Source organism: Tachysurus fulvidraco, chromosome 15 (genome assembly GCF_022655615.1).
Source record: "Tachysurus fulvidraco isolate hzauxx_2018 chromosome 15, HZAU_PFXX_2.0, whole genome shotgun sequence".
Lineage (NCBI taxonomy): Eukaryota > Metazoa > Chordata > Actinopteri > Siluriformes > Bagridae > Tachysurus > Tachysurus fulvidraco.
In genome coordinates, this window is record NC_062532.1 from 17,268,076 (window position 1) to 17,281,077 (window position 13,002).

At 37.0% G+C, this 13,002-nt stretch overlaps 1 non-coding gene across 1 annotated transcript; it reads left to right on the top strand.

Annotated features, from left to right (window-relative positions):
* The first annotated feature begins 10,755 nt into the window (after positions 1–10,755).
* trnac-gca lies at positions 10,756–10,827 on the top strand. Its single transcript has one exon. It is a non-coding gene; the product is annotated as a tRNA-Cys (tRNA).
* The last annotated feature ends 2,175 nt before the right edge of the window (positions 10,828–13,002 follow it).

Sequence of the window (13,002 nt, forward strand, 5' to 3'; positions counted from 1 at the left end):
AATAAAAATACAAATTTCATGCGTTATAGAACTGAACACACACCTCAAATGTAGAAGAAAAGAAACTAAGAAAAATTAGAAAGTGTAATTAAAATAGAAGAGTAACAAACATTATATTCATTCTTGTAGTAATATCCAATAACATAAAAGGCATAAATAAATGTAGTGTTTTTTTACAGCTATTAGAAAATTCACTACATACTCTTTCCAAAAACTGCTGTCCCTTTCCATAAAAGTCTACGTAGAGAAGTCAGAGACGTCCACTCACTTTTTTGCAGTCATGGCTAATCCTACACTCCAGTGCTGGGATTTGAATCTAAGCAGCATGATTCATTAAATGATGCTTGATTATGTTTCCCTTATCAGAGAGGGTTCCATACTAGAACTTTTTCAGGAAGCTAATAACTCAAAATTATAGAAAGTATCCAGTGAAGAACCCATTTTCTAAGAGCGCAGCAGTTGAAGATTGACCAGCAGCTGGATAAACACATTGGACCCACCTCTGCTGCTTTCTGCAAACTGGAACTGTTCAGTAGTTTACAACTGCTGTTGGACATTGTTCCACAGTGTGATCTTCATTAAACAATACATCAGTACATAAACAGTATTTCCTTTTTCCATAAAACTCATCGCTGTAAAATCATACCAGATTTGATAATCTTTTCGATTCTTTATACTAAGAAGTACCTTGCAACTGTAAACTGCACCACCAATTATTATTATTATTATTATTATTAGTAGTAGTAGTAGTAGTAGTAGTAGTAGTAGTATTTTTATTAAGGCAGGTTTACGAAAAAAGGTAGCATAGTTAACCTGAGTTCATGGTAAAGTTGAAGAACAGATTTTTAGGAAGTATACATAGTTTAATTCATACACTCTCCTATATGCAGATGGATCATAACCTTTTTATGAAGATTCAGCAAGGCATCAAACTTAGCTGGCATGGCGTGCATTCTGTGGTTCGATGGTTTGTCATCATAGTAGTGGTTGCTGAGCTGTCGGTGGGTGTCCGTGTGTATTTCAAATGGCCAGAAACCGTACAGATGGACGTTGTTGCAGAGCTTTAGTGCCAAGCTGACCATCATGATACCATTGCTGAGACGCAATGAGTGAATTCCCTGAGCAAAATTCTGCCAGGCTGCTCAAGTATGTCAGATTATAGAAGGCCTGTGGGCCATTGTAGCCAAAGTCCTCCAGTGAGTAAAAGTGTGTTTTGCTAATAGGGAAAGGCAGGAATCTTATCAGAGCATCCCCATACAATTGACGCTCAAAAGAGGGAGATATAATGAGCTGCACACCTAACATATTCCTGTGAAGTACCTATTGATGAGCCGATATTATTGGGTTGTTTTGGGTTTCATCAGATAAGATGAGAAAAAGTAAAACATTGTGTATGGTGTGGCATATTTTTTCTTTCATTTACCATCTTTTATAGTACAGACATTGCCAATAAATCTAGAAAAAAAACTCTATTATTCTGTCCGTATTCAGGTCAAGGAAACATTTTGTTGCCATGAACTAATATTTCTCAATGTTGTTCAGTAGTCATATGAATATTGTCTATCCACCATCATTTAAATTTCCTTTATATATTATATTCTCTGACATGTTCGTGCATTTGAAAACATATTGACAAGCATAGTGAACAATTGCTTTCCATACAAACACACAATCACTTTGGATTTGATCAAAAAGATTTGATGTGTCACCGTGAGTGTTTTAGATTATTCAGTTAAATTCTGTTTCCTGGTTTTAAACATCCTGTGTAAATCAAAATCAGACCTGATGACATATGAGGCCGAGTCGATTTTTCCCACAGTTGCTGTTGGCTAAGATTCCTCTGTTTCCTACAACAACATAAGAGTCTCACTGTATTTTTAAAGGGGCTTTCCTGAACACGTACACACATTATACAGCGCATTAACACATTTTTTGTATATTTACTCATATTTCTGTGACATTATACCTTGGGAAATAGATTGTACAGGGCTGGTGTCACCTCCATTATCTTTTTTTTATCTGCATCTTCAATAAAATCTTTCCTAGTTTATGAGTTTTGCTGAGTAACCACTGCTGTGGAAACAACTGCTCGGCAATGACCTGCAAAAATAAATAAATAAACAACACCACTTATCTTCCCTTTACTTATTTAATTTATCCCATAATCTCAATTCTGAAATCTTACATTTATCCACATTTATCAGATTACTTAAACTTGAGTTTTTACTGAAGTTACTAGACTAAAACCATAATGTTTACTCTTTATGTTAATATTCTAAATTTAAACAATCTCAAATGTCTCTTCTTCCCTCATCCTCCAAATGATTGTATTCTTTGCATCGATTACATGGGCTCCAGTGCAGTCATTAATGCTACAGCTAATAAAAAAAAGTCACTAGACAGCAATGTGGAACTTCAGCATGAGAGCTTCAGGCATAAACTCCATCTAATTAAAAAAAGCACGTTGAAGTAAGATTTTCGTTAATTTTAATGAATGCTAGTGTAGCTATATTGGAGGAAGATAACCTGTTTTTCTTCTTTGCTAATGAGAATCTTAATTTCTGATGAATTACTTATGCAAACTATGTAGTATTCATTCATTCAAACTTACAGAAAGAATTATGTTTTAAGGCAAAACTGTTTTATTTTAGACAAGTACTAAAAGTTCTCATGCCAGAACAAGACATTAACGTTAAATTCATCTGTTAAAGACCTTGACATTTTTCTCCAGTAATACTCGAGTACATGTTAAATGATCAGTTTTCCCCGGTTACATTTTGTTCAGATACTTTCACTCTTAAATGAGAAAGATTTCCAGACATCATTTACACTTTCACTGAGTGAACTTCTACCTGATGGACACTTTTTTTATGCTTTCATGTGCTGTGACCTGTGTGTATGTTACCTTTATAATTGGAGGTTTTCTCATGCTTTTTCCAGCTGGTAGAGTAACTCGCTATCACTCTGTCAAATAAGTCATTTTTCCTGCAAATCAAAGCCCACAAATGCACAATAAGAAAGCAATGTTACTGCCTCTGTAGTCTGATAGTCAGGCTTGTGATGCTAACACTAACTTCTGTGGTTTTTTTAGTTAAACCTTTCTATATAACAGCAATCAGTGTGATGTTTCAGTGAACTGTATTGTATTCTCACTTTGCAGGTATTTTCGCATTGCAAGATATTTTGGTTTATGATTAATGCTTTTTTCATGATCCTTGAGGTCACATTTTTTCTTGTGGATTTACGGAGAATTCAAGTAATACATGAACATGTATCGTGTTGATTATGGAGAAAATATTCAACAAGACCACCAATCAGTGGTTAAAAACTGCGTCATTTGCAACCATCCTTCACCACCTAAAACGTAAAACGTAAAACTCTTCTCAGATAATCAGATAGCTGTGTGATCCTGCAGTCTGTTCTGAAAAAAAAAATCATTACCATCTTACAAGCTGGAAAAAAAAGCAATTCAATTACATAATTGCTAACATATTATGGGAACTCAGAAGACAACAGCCCTTATTCAAAAAAGTGTTTATACACTTTATCATTACTGTGTGCAATCAAACACAAAATCTGCCAGCGTGCCTAAACGCTTGATTTGCAGTTGAATCATAAAAAGCAATATCAGTAATTGTAGCAAGTACTGTATAAACAATAAAGTAGTATAAAATAAAGTAAATAGTATATAGTGAAATAGACTCTCAACTAATAAAATAGATAATCCAAATTATGCAAATAGACTTCTTACAAAAATGGATGTGTTTGGGTTTAGTGTCAATGTGTAATTTTGTGAATACGAATGCAAATGAGAATGCAAAGGAAAATGGTTTTTATCAGCTAATTAGTCCTTCACTTATGAAGGATCATACTAAGTTATTTTGTTCTTTGCTGTGGGAGACACAGAGAAAATCACTTGAAGGTTGAAAACAACAGTTATAGTGTCTATGTATTTAAAAAAAAATCTTTTTTAGTTTTATTACAGTATAATTCCTATTATTGACACAGACTTAACCCAAAGATAAAGGAAAGCAATTAATAAGTTAAGATAGAGTTCATTACTTCCACCTAAAGAGGCTAATGAACTGCTTTATTCAAGGTGACTTAATCATAGGCTAAAATCATACCCAGAACATTTATATTAGGTACACAAATAGTACATATTTACAGTGATAATGATTTGACCAGTTATTGATTAGATTAGATCTAGGTTGTCCAAGCCATTTAATAATAGATTTTACAATTCTAGAGTATGGATATTTAACTTTATTTAAAAATGATAAAATTGGCATTCAAAACATATACAGCCATGCCCAGAATAATTGGCACCCTTGAAAAAGATAGATAAAAATGTTTAACCACACACTGAAAATGAAAAAGAAGGGGGAAAAAGGGATTGCTATGCACTGGTGGAAGCCTGGTGGAAGGCAGCCATGGACTTTTCTCATTCAGATGCAGAGTTTTCTTCAGTGCAGTAGGTTTTGTCCCCACTGGGACTATAGACGTGGCTGACCTGGCTTTTTTCCTGAAGGTACTTCAATGCGATCCAATGTGAATTTATAGACTCTTCTCACATCATAACAAATATAAATAGGTACTAAGCAGTACTAAGCATCTCTCACTGCTGTGAATGATTACATAAGAGGAGAGTCCAAGTTATAAACAGTGCCTTGGCTCTGAACCATAGACACACCACAAACAAAAGCAGTCAGACAACAGCGCTTCTTCCATTCTGGGATCGTTCTGTCCTTGGTCATTCACTGCTTCTAGGGAAACAACTCTGGGTTTGTCATGTTCATTTTTTCAGCCTAAGTCTGTGACACAGTTTTTCTTGCAGCTTAGTTGAACAATGGATAGGATTGTTAAGAGTCTGAAAAATGAATAGAATGACAACCAAGATTTCTTTATAAAGTAAAAGTTAGTCGTGATGTTTAAAGGCACATATTATATGCTATATAATATTAAATAGTCTGATATGCTACACAAACTAAAGATAATCAAGGAACATCCTGGAAAAGCCAGTGTAGTGATTTCACAGCAAATGTAATATTTATAGTACTACTTACTGTAAGTCTGTTATCATCAGTGTATTTACAAACCCTTGTAAAGCATACCTAGACTCACAACCAAATGTCCTTTCTTTAAAAAAGCTTTCTTTAAAAATGTAAACATAATAATTACAAAATACTGTGCCTCCTGTACAGATCTGTATATTTTACATTACATTTACAGCATTTGGCAGATGCCCTTATCCAAAGCAACTTACATTTTTATTACATTTTATACAACTGAGCAATTGAGTGTTAAGGGCCTTGCGTGGGGGCCCAGCAGTTGCAGCTTGGTGGACCTGGGATTTGAACTCACAACCTTCCAAATTTAACTTCAACACCTTAACCACTAGGTACCTTAACTTGTGTACCTAGGGAGCTGAGTGAAACACACCACAAAATCCTCCCGGATCAGTGGACTACATAATAACACAGAACTACATGAGACTACACAAAATGTACAGACTTACACAGGACTTCATAAAGTACACAGTGTACACAGATTTACACAGGACTACATAAATTGCACATGTGCAAACATGTTACAACTCAGCAAGACAAATTTACAATTTAATTATTTAAAATAAAGTTCAACTTATTTCCGTATTTTCAATCACTCACCGCCAATTAGTGCGCATGATATTCAAGCAAGTCAAGTAAAAATCACTGTTAAGCCTGCATGAAATCATGCTACTTCAGTTGCACCTAGTGTCAGCCATTTACACGTGTTTTCTTGTCTCCTAATCTTTGCACTCACTATCTGTATTCAAAGCTGTTTTTCTGTTCTGTTGTGTGAAACACCTGAAACTCAATCATTCATTCATTCATTATCTACCGCTTATCCGAAATTCTCGGGTCACGGGGAGCCTGTACCTATCTCAGGCGTCATCGGGCATCAAGGCAGGATACACCCTGGACGGAGTGCCAACCCATCGCAGGATACCTGAAATTCTTTAATTTTAAATGTTCACAAGCGGTAACTTCCAAACAATTTCCAAACTGTGTTATAAGTTTGGAAGTATGATGTTATAACCGCAATGTCGCCTGATTAAAATCTTTGCCTACGTTGAGTTTGCACGAAAAAGTAATGCCTGATAAGGAATAAAGCTTGAGAAACAGTGACAAAAAAATGCAACACACTTCAAAACCAACATGCTCAATATAAAGTTGGTCTCAGGTAAAAATTACAACTAGCAGACAAAGACTACATGCTGCCAAAGCAGGCGAAAAGAAGAATCAGCCTTAAGATAAAACCCTTCATGTTTGTGCTCTCTAGCTCAAACGTTTCAACACATAGGTGTGTATGCTTGTTCATAATTATGCTTGCATTGACAGCGCTTTACTTCTTTCAGAATCAGAATCAGGTTTTTTGGCCATGTGTGTTGACATGCAGAAGGAATTTGCTTCCAGCTGTTTGTGACTCTCAAAAGTACAGAAATAAATAACACTATACTATACATTTAGCTTGGACTATACAAGACAAGACAAAACAGAATATACAAGACAATACAGACGATGTGAGACAATATAGACAGTACGAGTATTAAATATGAATACAGAATATATGACAGATCAGTTATGTACATAAAGTGTGAGAAGTGCATGAAAGTGCAAATAACAATATTGTGCAATATTATGCTTCTAGTACAATATACAGCAGCAGTAGTGTGTGTAACATATACTGTATGGATGATGAGATGACTGACAGTTCTGATAATGTGGTACTTATAGATATGAAGCAGGGAATATAATTATGGTGATATAATTATGAATAAACTGTTCCTGTGTCTGGCAGTTTTGGTAAACAGAGTTCTGTAGTGCCTGAGAGAAGGGAGGAGCTGAGAGAAGGGAGCTGTAGCTGAAAGAGGTTGTGTCCTTGGTGTGAATGGTCAGTAGTGATTTTTCCTGCCCGGTTTCTGGTTCTTGTATCTTAAAAGTCCTGCGGAGTGGGCAGGGGGGCACCAATAATTTTTTCTGCTGTCTTTACTGTGTGTTGCAGTCTGTTCCTGTCCTGTTTTGTTGTTGCTAGAAACCAGATGGTGATGGATGTGAACAGGACAGATTCAATGACTGCAGTGTAGAACTGCATCAACAGCTTCTCTGGTTATGATCATTCTGTCACACCAATCCCATTTGTTTTCTCTTTAATCTTCTCTCTCTCTCTCTTTCTCTCTCTCTCTCTCTCTCTCTCTCTCTCTCTCTCTCTCTCTCTCCCCTTCTCTCTCTCTCTCCTCTCTAACTCTCTCTCTCTCTCTCTCTCTCTCTCTCTCTTTCTCTCACTCTCTCACACACACACACACACACACACATACACACACACACACACACACACACACACACACACACACACACACACACACACACACACACACACACACACACACACACACACACACACACACACACACACAGTTCTGTCCTACTCTCCTCTGTGCACCCTCACTTTAAGGCATGCTCTTTTTACCATCTTGAAAAAAATTATCTGTTATCTCTCAAATTTATCTATTCCCTGTTTTTGTCCCTCTGGCATTGTTCTTCCTTTATGATCTGACAGTGTTTCTATTCTTCTTTTTTATGACTTGGCCTGCCTTACTATGTTGGTATGTTCCTGTAGAAATCGTAAGCTGTTGCTCCCTCTACCCCATTTATGCTTACAGCTTCATCTCTCACTTCAGTAACATGAGTGCTTGCGACTAAATTAGCTCATGGGAATCACTTTTTTTTACTACTAGGAGCATGTGTTGGCTGTAGACTATCTTTTACATAAAGTAGCCAATAAGGGGAAGCGAACAGATGGGGCTACTAGCCTCAGCCAGTCAAAATCAAGTCTGTTGTTATGAGGGTCCACAAGATAAGGACAACTGTCAACAACATTTAGCTGTATAGGAAGTCAAGTAAACACGTATTACAGGTTTATACTGGATCATTCTCCCAAGTATATACTTAGATAGTATGCAGAAGTATGCCAGAGAAGCCAGGGTTGTGTGTCAGTATTCCAATCTCAAGGTGACAGGCCAGAACAAGCACATGAGTGACCTCTGTAAAGAGAAATGGCTCATCATTGCTAATATGAAGCAGAAATCTACATGTAAAACCAGTTTTACAATATGAGGACAGATGGTCAGGTTTCCCTCCATTTTCCAAATTTCTCCCTCTGCATTGTATTGTTGCTCAATTTACTGACTCCCTGGCAAGACATGGAGTACCTTTCACTACTGAGCTTGCCAAGTTAGCTGAATGGCTATCACAGCATTATTGTTATCACTGTTCTGTTAAATGAGGAAATTATACATCATGTTGTGTAGCACACACCTAAAATAAATTAGCACTGTTATCACTTCAGCCTGGTTTATGCATAATGCCAGGAAATTATAAAGCTGTATTCCAGCTTTATAGTGTGAACTATAGTGTAATCTAGTGTGAACAAACCAACAGGAATTGTGGCCCCTTTAGGTCACTGCAGCATGGTCTCCATCTACAAAGGCCCCGTTGATCATGTACAAGCCCTAAACAGGGGCAGGCACTGTGCAGGCCTCAATGCTTGGTCTCATAATGAACTCTGTACAGTCCTCCTGAAATAAATAACCCTGTTAATTTATCTGAAGTTAGATTAAAAATCCTACCACCTCATTACTCCACCATGTAGCAGAAAATATGCATTCGGAAATCTTGCTGGAGTTTCTGGAACCACTGATTAGTTCCACTAACTTGCTGGAACTAAGTGACTTTCATAGTCGGTTATCAGCCTGTGGCTAGACTCCAAATACCACAAGCAGAGAGACACAGGCTATAACTTGCCGGTGACAAGGTTTTCCTAATGAGAAAGACACCCTTGGGGTAGTTAGAATGTGGTTGTCCACATTAGCATTCTTCCATAAAATGTGATTGGTTTCTTCCCATGTAAAAAAGATGAAGAAAAAATGATTGCATTAATGTCTGTAACCTAATGTAATCTAAATGTAATCTAAGATTATCTAAATCTAAGTAGTCAAATCTGCATAACTGTATCGGGGTTAATTGTTCAATTTCTTTTTGGCTGGTAAAAAGCAGCCCTGGATTTTTCCCATGCAGGTGCTTGGACTTTGTTTTGATTTTTGAGCAGGTCTTTTCCTCACTAGGACTACAGATGCAGTTGAATTTTTTTTTTTTTTTTTTTTTAGGAACTAAAGATATTTCAGTGTTAATTGTCTCAAAGGTCTCCATGTATCATTACTATAATTATAAATGGTGAACTGCTCTACATAGATGTTTTGCTTTTTATGATATATTCTTAGAGATTTTGACTGCTCAAAAGAATTTGATTAATACCAATTACAATCAAATACAAACCTGGATCTGAAAACCAACCAACCAACAAACCAGACAAAGGCATTCCAACACTTGGAACTCTTTCCCTTTGACCATTCACTGCTTCTTGGCTGCTGGAATCAGCATTGGATTTGCATGTGAATTCACTGGTAGTCTGACAAACAGAGAGAAGGTCAGAGCTATTATCTTGGCAAGTGTTTGTCCTAACCTGCTGTATTCCCTTAAAAACTCGATTTCTTGAGTTGTCATAAAAAAATCTAATATTAAACATTTGCATTGATTGATTATTCACTGTAGCCTTAATAGCTAATGAAAATTTGGTATCTACATTCTTTACTCTTTATAAAGTGTCTTAGTGACTTAACGGGAAAGGAGCCTATAAATCATTGAACATGCAACAACTGAATTTAATGACATCTGTTACTGTACAGAGTGATGAGTCAAAGCTGTGATTGCTGCCATATCTGCTTGTACAAAGTACAGAATATTTGACCTAAATACTAAATGAGTAATACTAAATTTTTTTGTTACTCTGTCATAATAATCATGAAGAAAAAAAGGAAACATTCAGGCAGTAAAGTACATACAGTGTAAACATAACAAAAAATTTAATTCACACAAGCTAGTGGTGTTTATTTTCATGCTGGCACAGCCAACCAGTAAGACAGAACAAACAGGGCATTCAAATGAACTTATGGTAATGATGCATTTACAACATACTTAGCAACTACAATACATTACAGATATTTAGCAGACACCCTTATCCAGAGTGACTTTTTTTTCCCTCTCAATTTATACAACTGAGCAATAAGAGCCTTGCTCAGGGGCCCAACACTCAGTTAACCTAGGATTTGAACTCATGACCTGTGAAGCTGTAGTCCAACACTTTAACCACCGAGCTACTACTACTGCCATGCAAAGCTAGAGTTATGGTTATGAGTTATTTTTGGTTACACCTACAAAGTTAGGGTTATGCTGGTTTAAATTAGACTACCAGTTTGTCCTAGGAAAACACATCTCTAGTTAAGACTAGTTATACATATTGTGTTCTTCACAGTTTCTCGAGGCTTAGTGGTAAGGTTCAGATTAAAATTAAAAAAACCTTATGGATTAGGTCACGCCTATTTCAGGCCTGATACAGATATTTGTCAAGATACTTGATGTGTACCTCTGATGATATTTCATATTTATATTTTTTGACATTCCACTACAGAATTAGACACACTCTTCTGTCTGCTCCTAAAAAAAAGGCATACAGTACAGTAATGTCATATTACTCTATAAGTCTTGGGAAATGTGGGAAATTCTTCATTGACTGCTAACGTTGCATATGTTCTTCTTTTGCATCCAGTTGAAGTGTTGGGACATTTATGTGTAAGATATAGACTCTAAAACATGTGGGGGTATAGCTCAGTGGTAGAGCATTTGACTGCAGATCAAGAGGTCCCTGGTTCAAATCCAGGTGCCCCCTACAGGTCTCAGCTTTTAGGTGATTTAAACTCTACTTTAGCACAGGGCTCTTGCATATGTAGTAGCTCAGTATCTAAGATTGTTGTTCATCTACTGGTTTAAAGGTTTTGAGTTCAAATCCCACTGTTGCTTGGTTGAACATGTCAGAGGAAGTGCACAGCAATCACAAGTATGCTGGATTAGACATGTGAATTCTGCAACATTTCCTAACACTGCAAGACGTCTTGGGGCTTCCTGGACCACAGGACTGTTGGGGACTCCATGGGCCTGAACCACAGAGCTGTTAATTAATTTAGCATATTAATAAGAAAGAGCTCCAGAAAGAATGAAGAAAAGAATTCCACTGTGCTTTAATGTATATGTGGTAATAATAAGGGCCTCTAGCCTTGATCAGTCTCAATACTTCAGTTTACACTAACTTGTCCAAGCTGTCATGTTACACCAAAATGACAGAGCTGGGATTTCTGATAATATAATTTTTTTATTTTATTTTGTTTGTCTGTTGCAAATCTGGTGCATAAAAACAGCATAGAAAAATCACACTAGCCACTACTTTTGCTGGTAAAACAAAAAAATCTGCCAAGCTTTTGCAAAATCTCAGCATATTAAAAAATCTTAGCAGCCCAAGAAACTAGAGATGTTTTTTGTCTAATTTCCTGTCCAAATAAACTTCCAGAAGTTTCCTTGGAATTCAAACCTCTGAGGGAAATAGAGGTCAGAATCTAAATGCTTTCTCCTAAAACTAAGCTTTTTTTTCTGACTGGAAATGCTCAGTTCATGCATTTGTTTGCTTTAGGTTGGATTATTGTAACGCTTTACTGTCTGGATGTTCCAGCAGCAGAATAAACAAGCTCCAGTTAGTCCAAAACAGAGCAGCTACAGTCCTAACTAGAGTCAGAAAATATGAACACATCACTCCTATCTTATCCACACCGCATTGGCTCCCAGTTAAATTTTGCATTGGTTCTAAAAATTCTATTACTAACCTATAAAACAATTATTGGTCTCTTGCCACAGTACCTGACAGATCTTTTGTTTTTTTTATGAGCCGTCATGCCTACTTCGCTCAAAAGGTACAGGCTGTTTGGTAGTACCTCAAGTACAAAAGGCTACAGCAGGGGGCAGAGCTTTCTCAAAGCCCCGCAAACAACCTTCCAATTAGTGTTTGGGACTCAGACACTGTCTCAGTGTTTAAGTCCAGGCTGAAAACACAGCCAATTTCTGGGTTTTCTGGATGCTTTGTCGCCAGGTTTGCTGACTGTTGACTGGTAAAAAGCTTTACGTCCCAGGAAGCCTTCATGTCTGTGTCATTTTCTGGCTCTCCCTTTTAGTTATGCTGTCATAGCTAGTCTTGCCAGAGTCCCTCTATGTCCCTCTTCTATGTTCACAGATGGAAAAATGAAACATATCAAGAAAAGAACACAGTCCCTACTATGAAACATGGAGGAGGCTCTGTTCTGGGGCTGCTTTGCTGCATCTGGCACAGGGTGTCTTGAATCTGTGCAGGGTACAATGAAATCTGAAGACTATCAAGGGATTCTAGAGAGAAATGTGCTGGCCAGTGTCAGAAAGCTTGGTCTCAGTCGCAGGTCATGGGTCTTGCTACAGGACAATGACCCAAAGCACAGGTAAAAACACCCAAGAATGGCTAAGAGGAAAACATTGGACTATTCTATGAGCCCTGACCTCAATCCTATTGAGCATCTTTGGAAGGAGCTGAAACATGCCGTCTCGAAAAGGTGCCCTTCAAACCGGAAACAACTGGAGCAGTTTGCTCATGAGGAGTGGGCCAAAATACCTGCTGAGAGGTGCAGAAGTCTCATTGACAGTTACAGGAATCGTCTGATTGCAGTGATTGCCTCAAAAGGTTGTGCAACAAAATATTAAGTTAGGGGTACCATCATTTTTGTCTAGGCCTGTTCCATGAGTTTATTTTTTTAAATAATTCCATTGAAGCATGGTTGAAAAGCAATGTCTGACTTTCATTGGTTAAAATTCATAGAATTTTTATTTATTATTACTTTTGTCAGATTAAAGTTTTTTTCTGTGACCATTGTGAGCTTTCATTGACCGAAGGGTACCAACAATTTTGTCCACGTGTGTATGTGTGGGTTAGTCATTGGAATCTCTGCTGAACAACTGGAAATCAGCCCTGAAATTTTTTTTTTATTTTTTG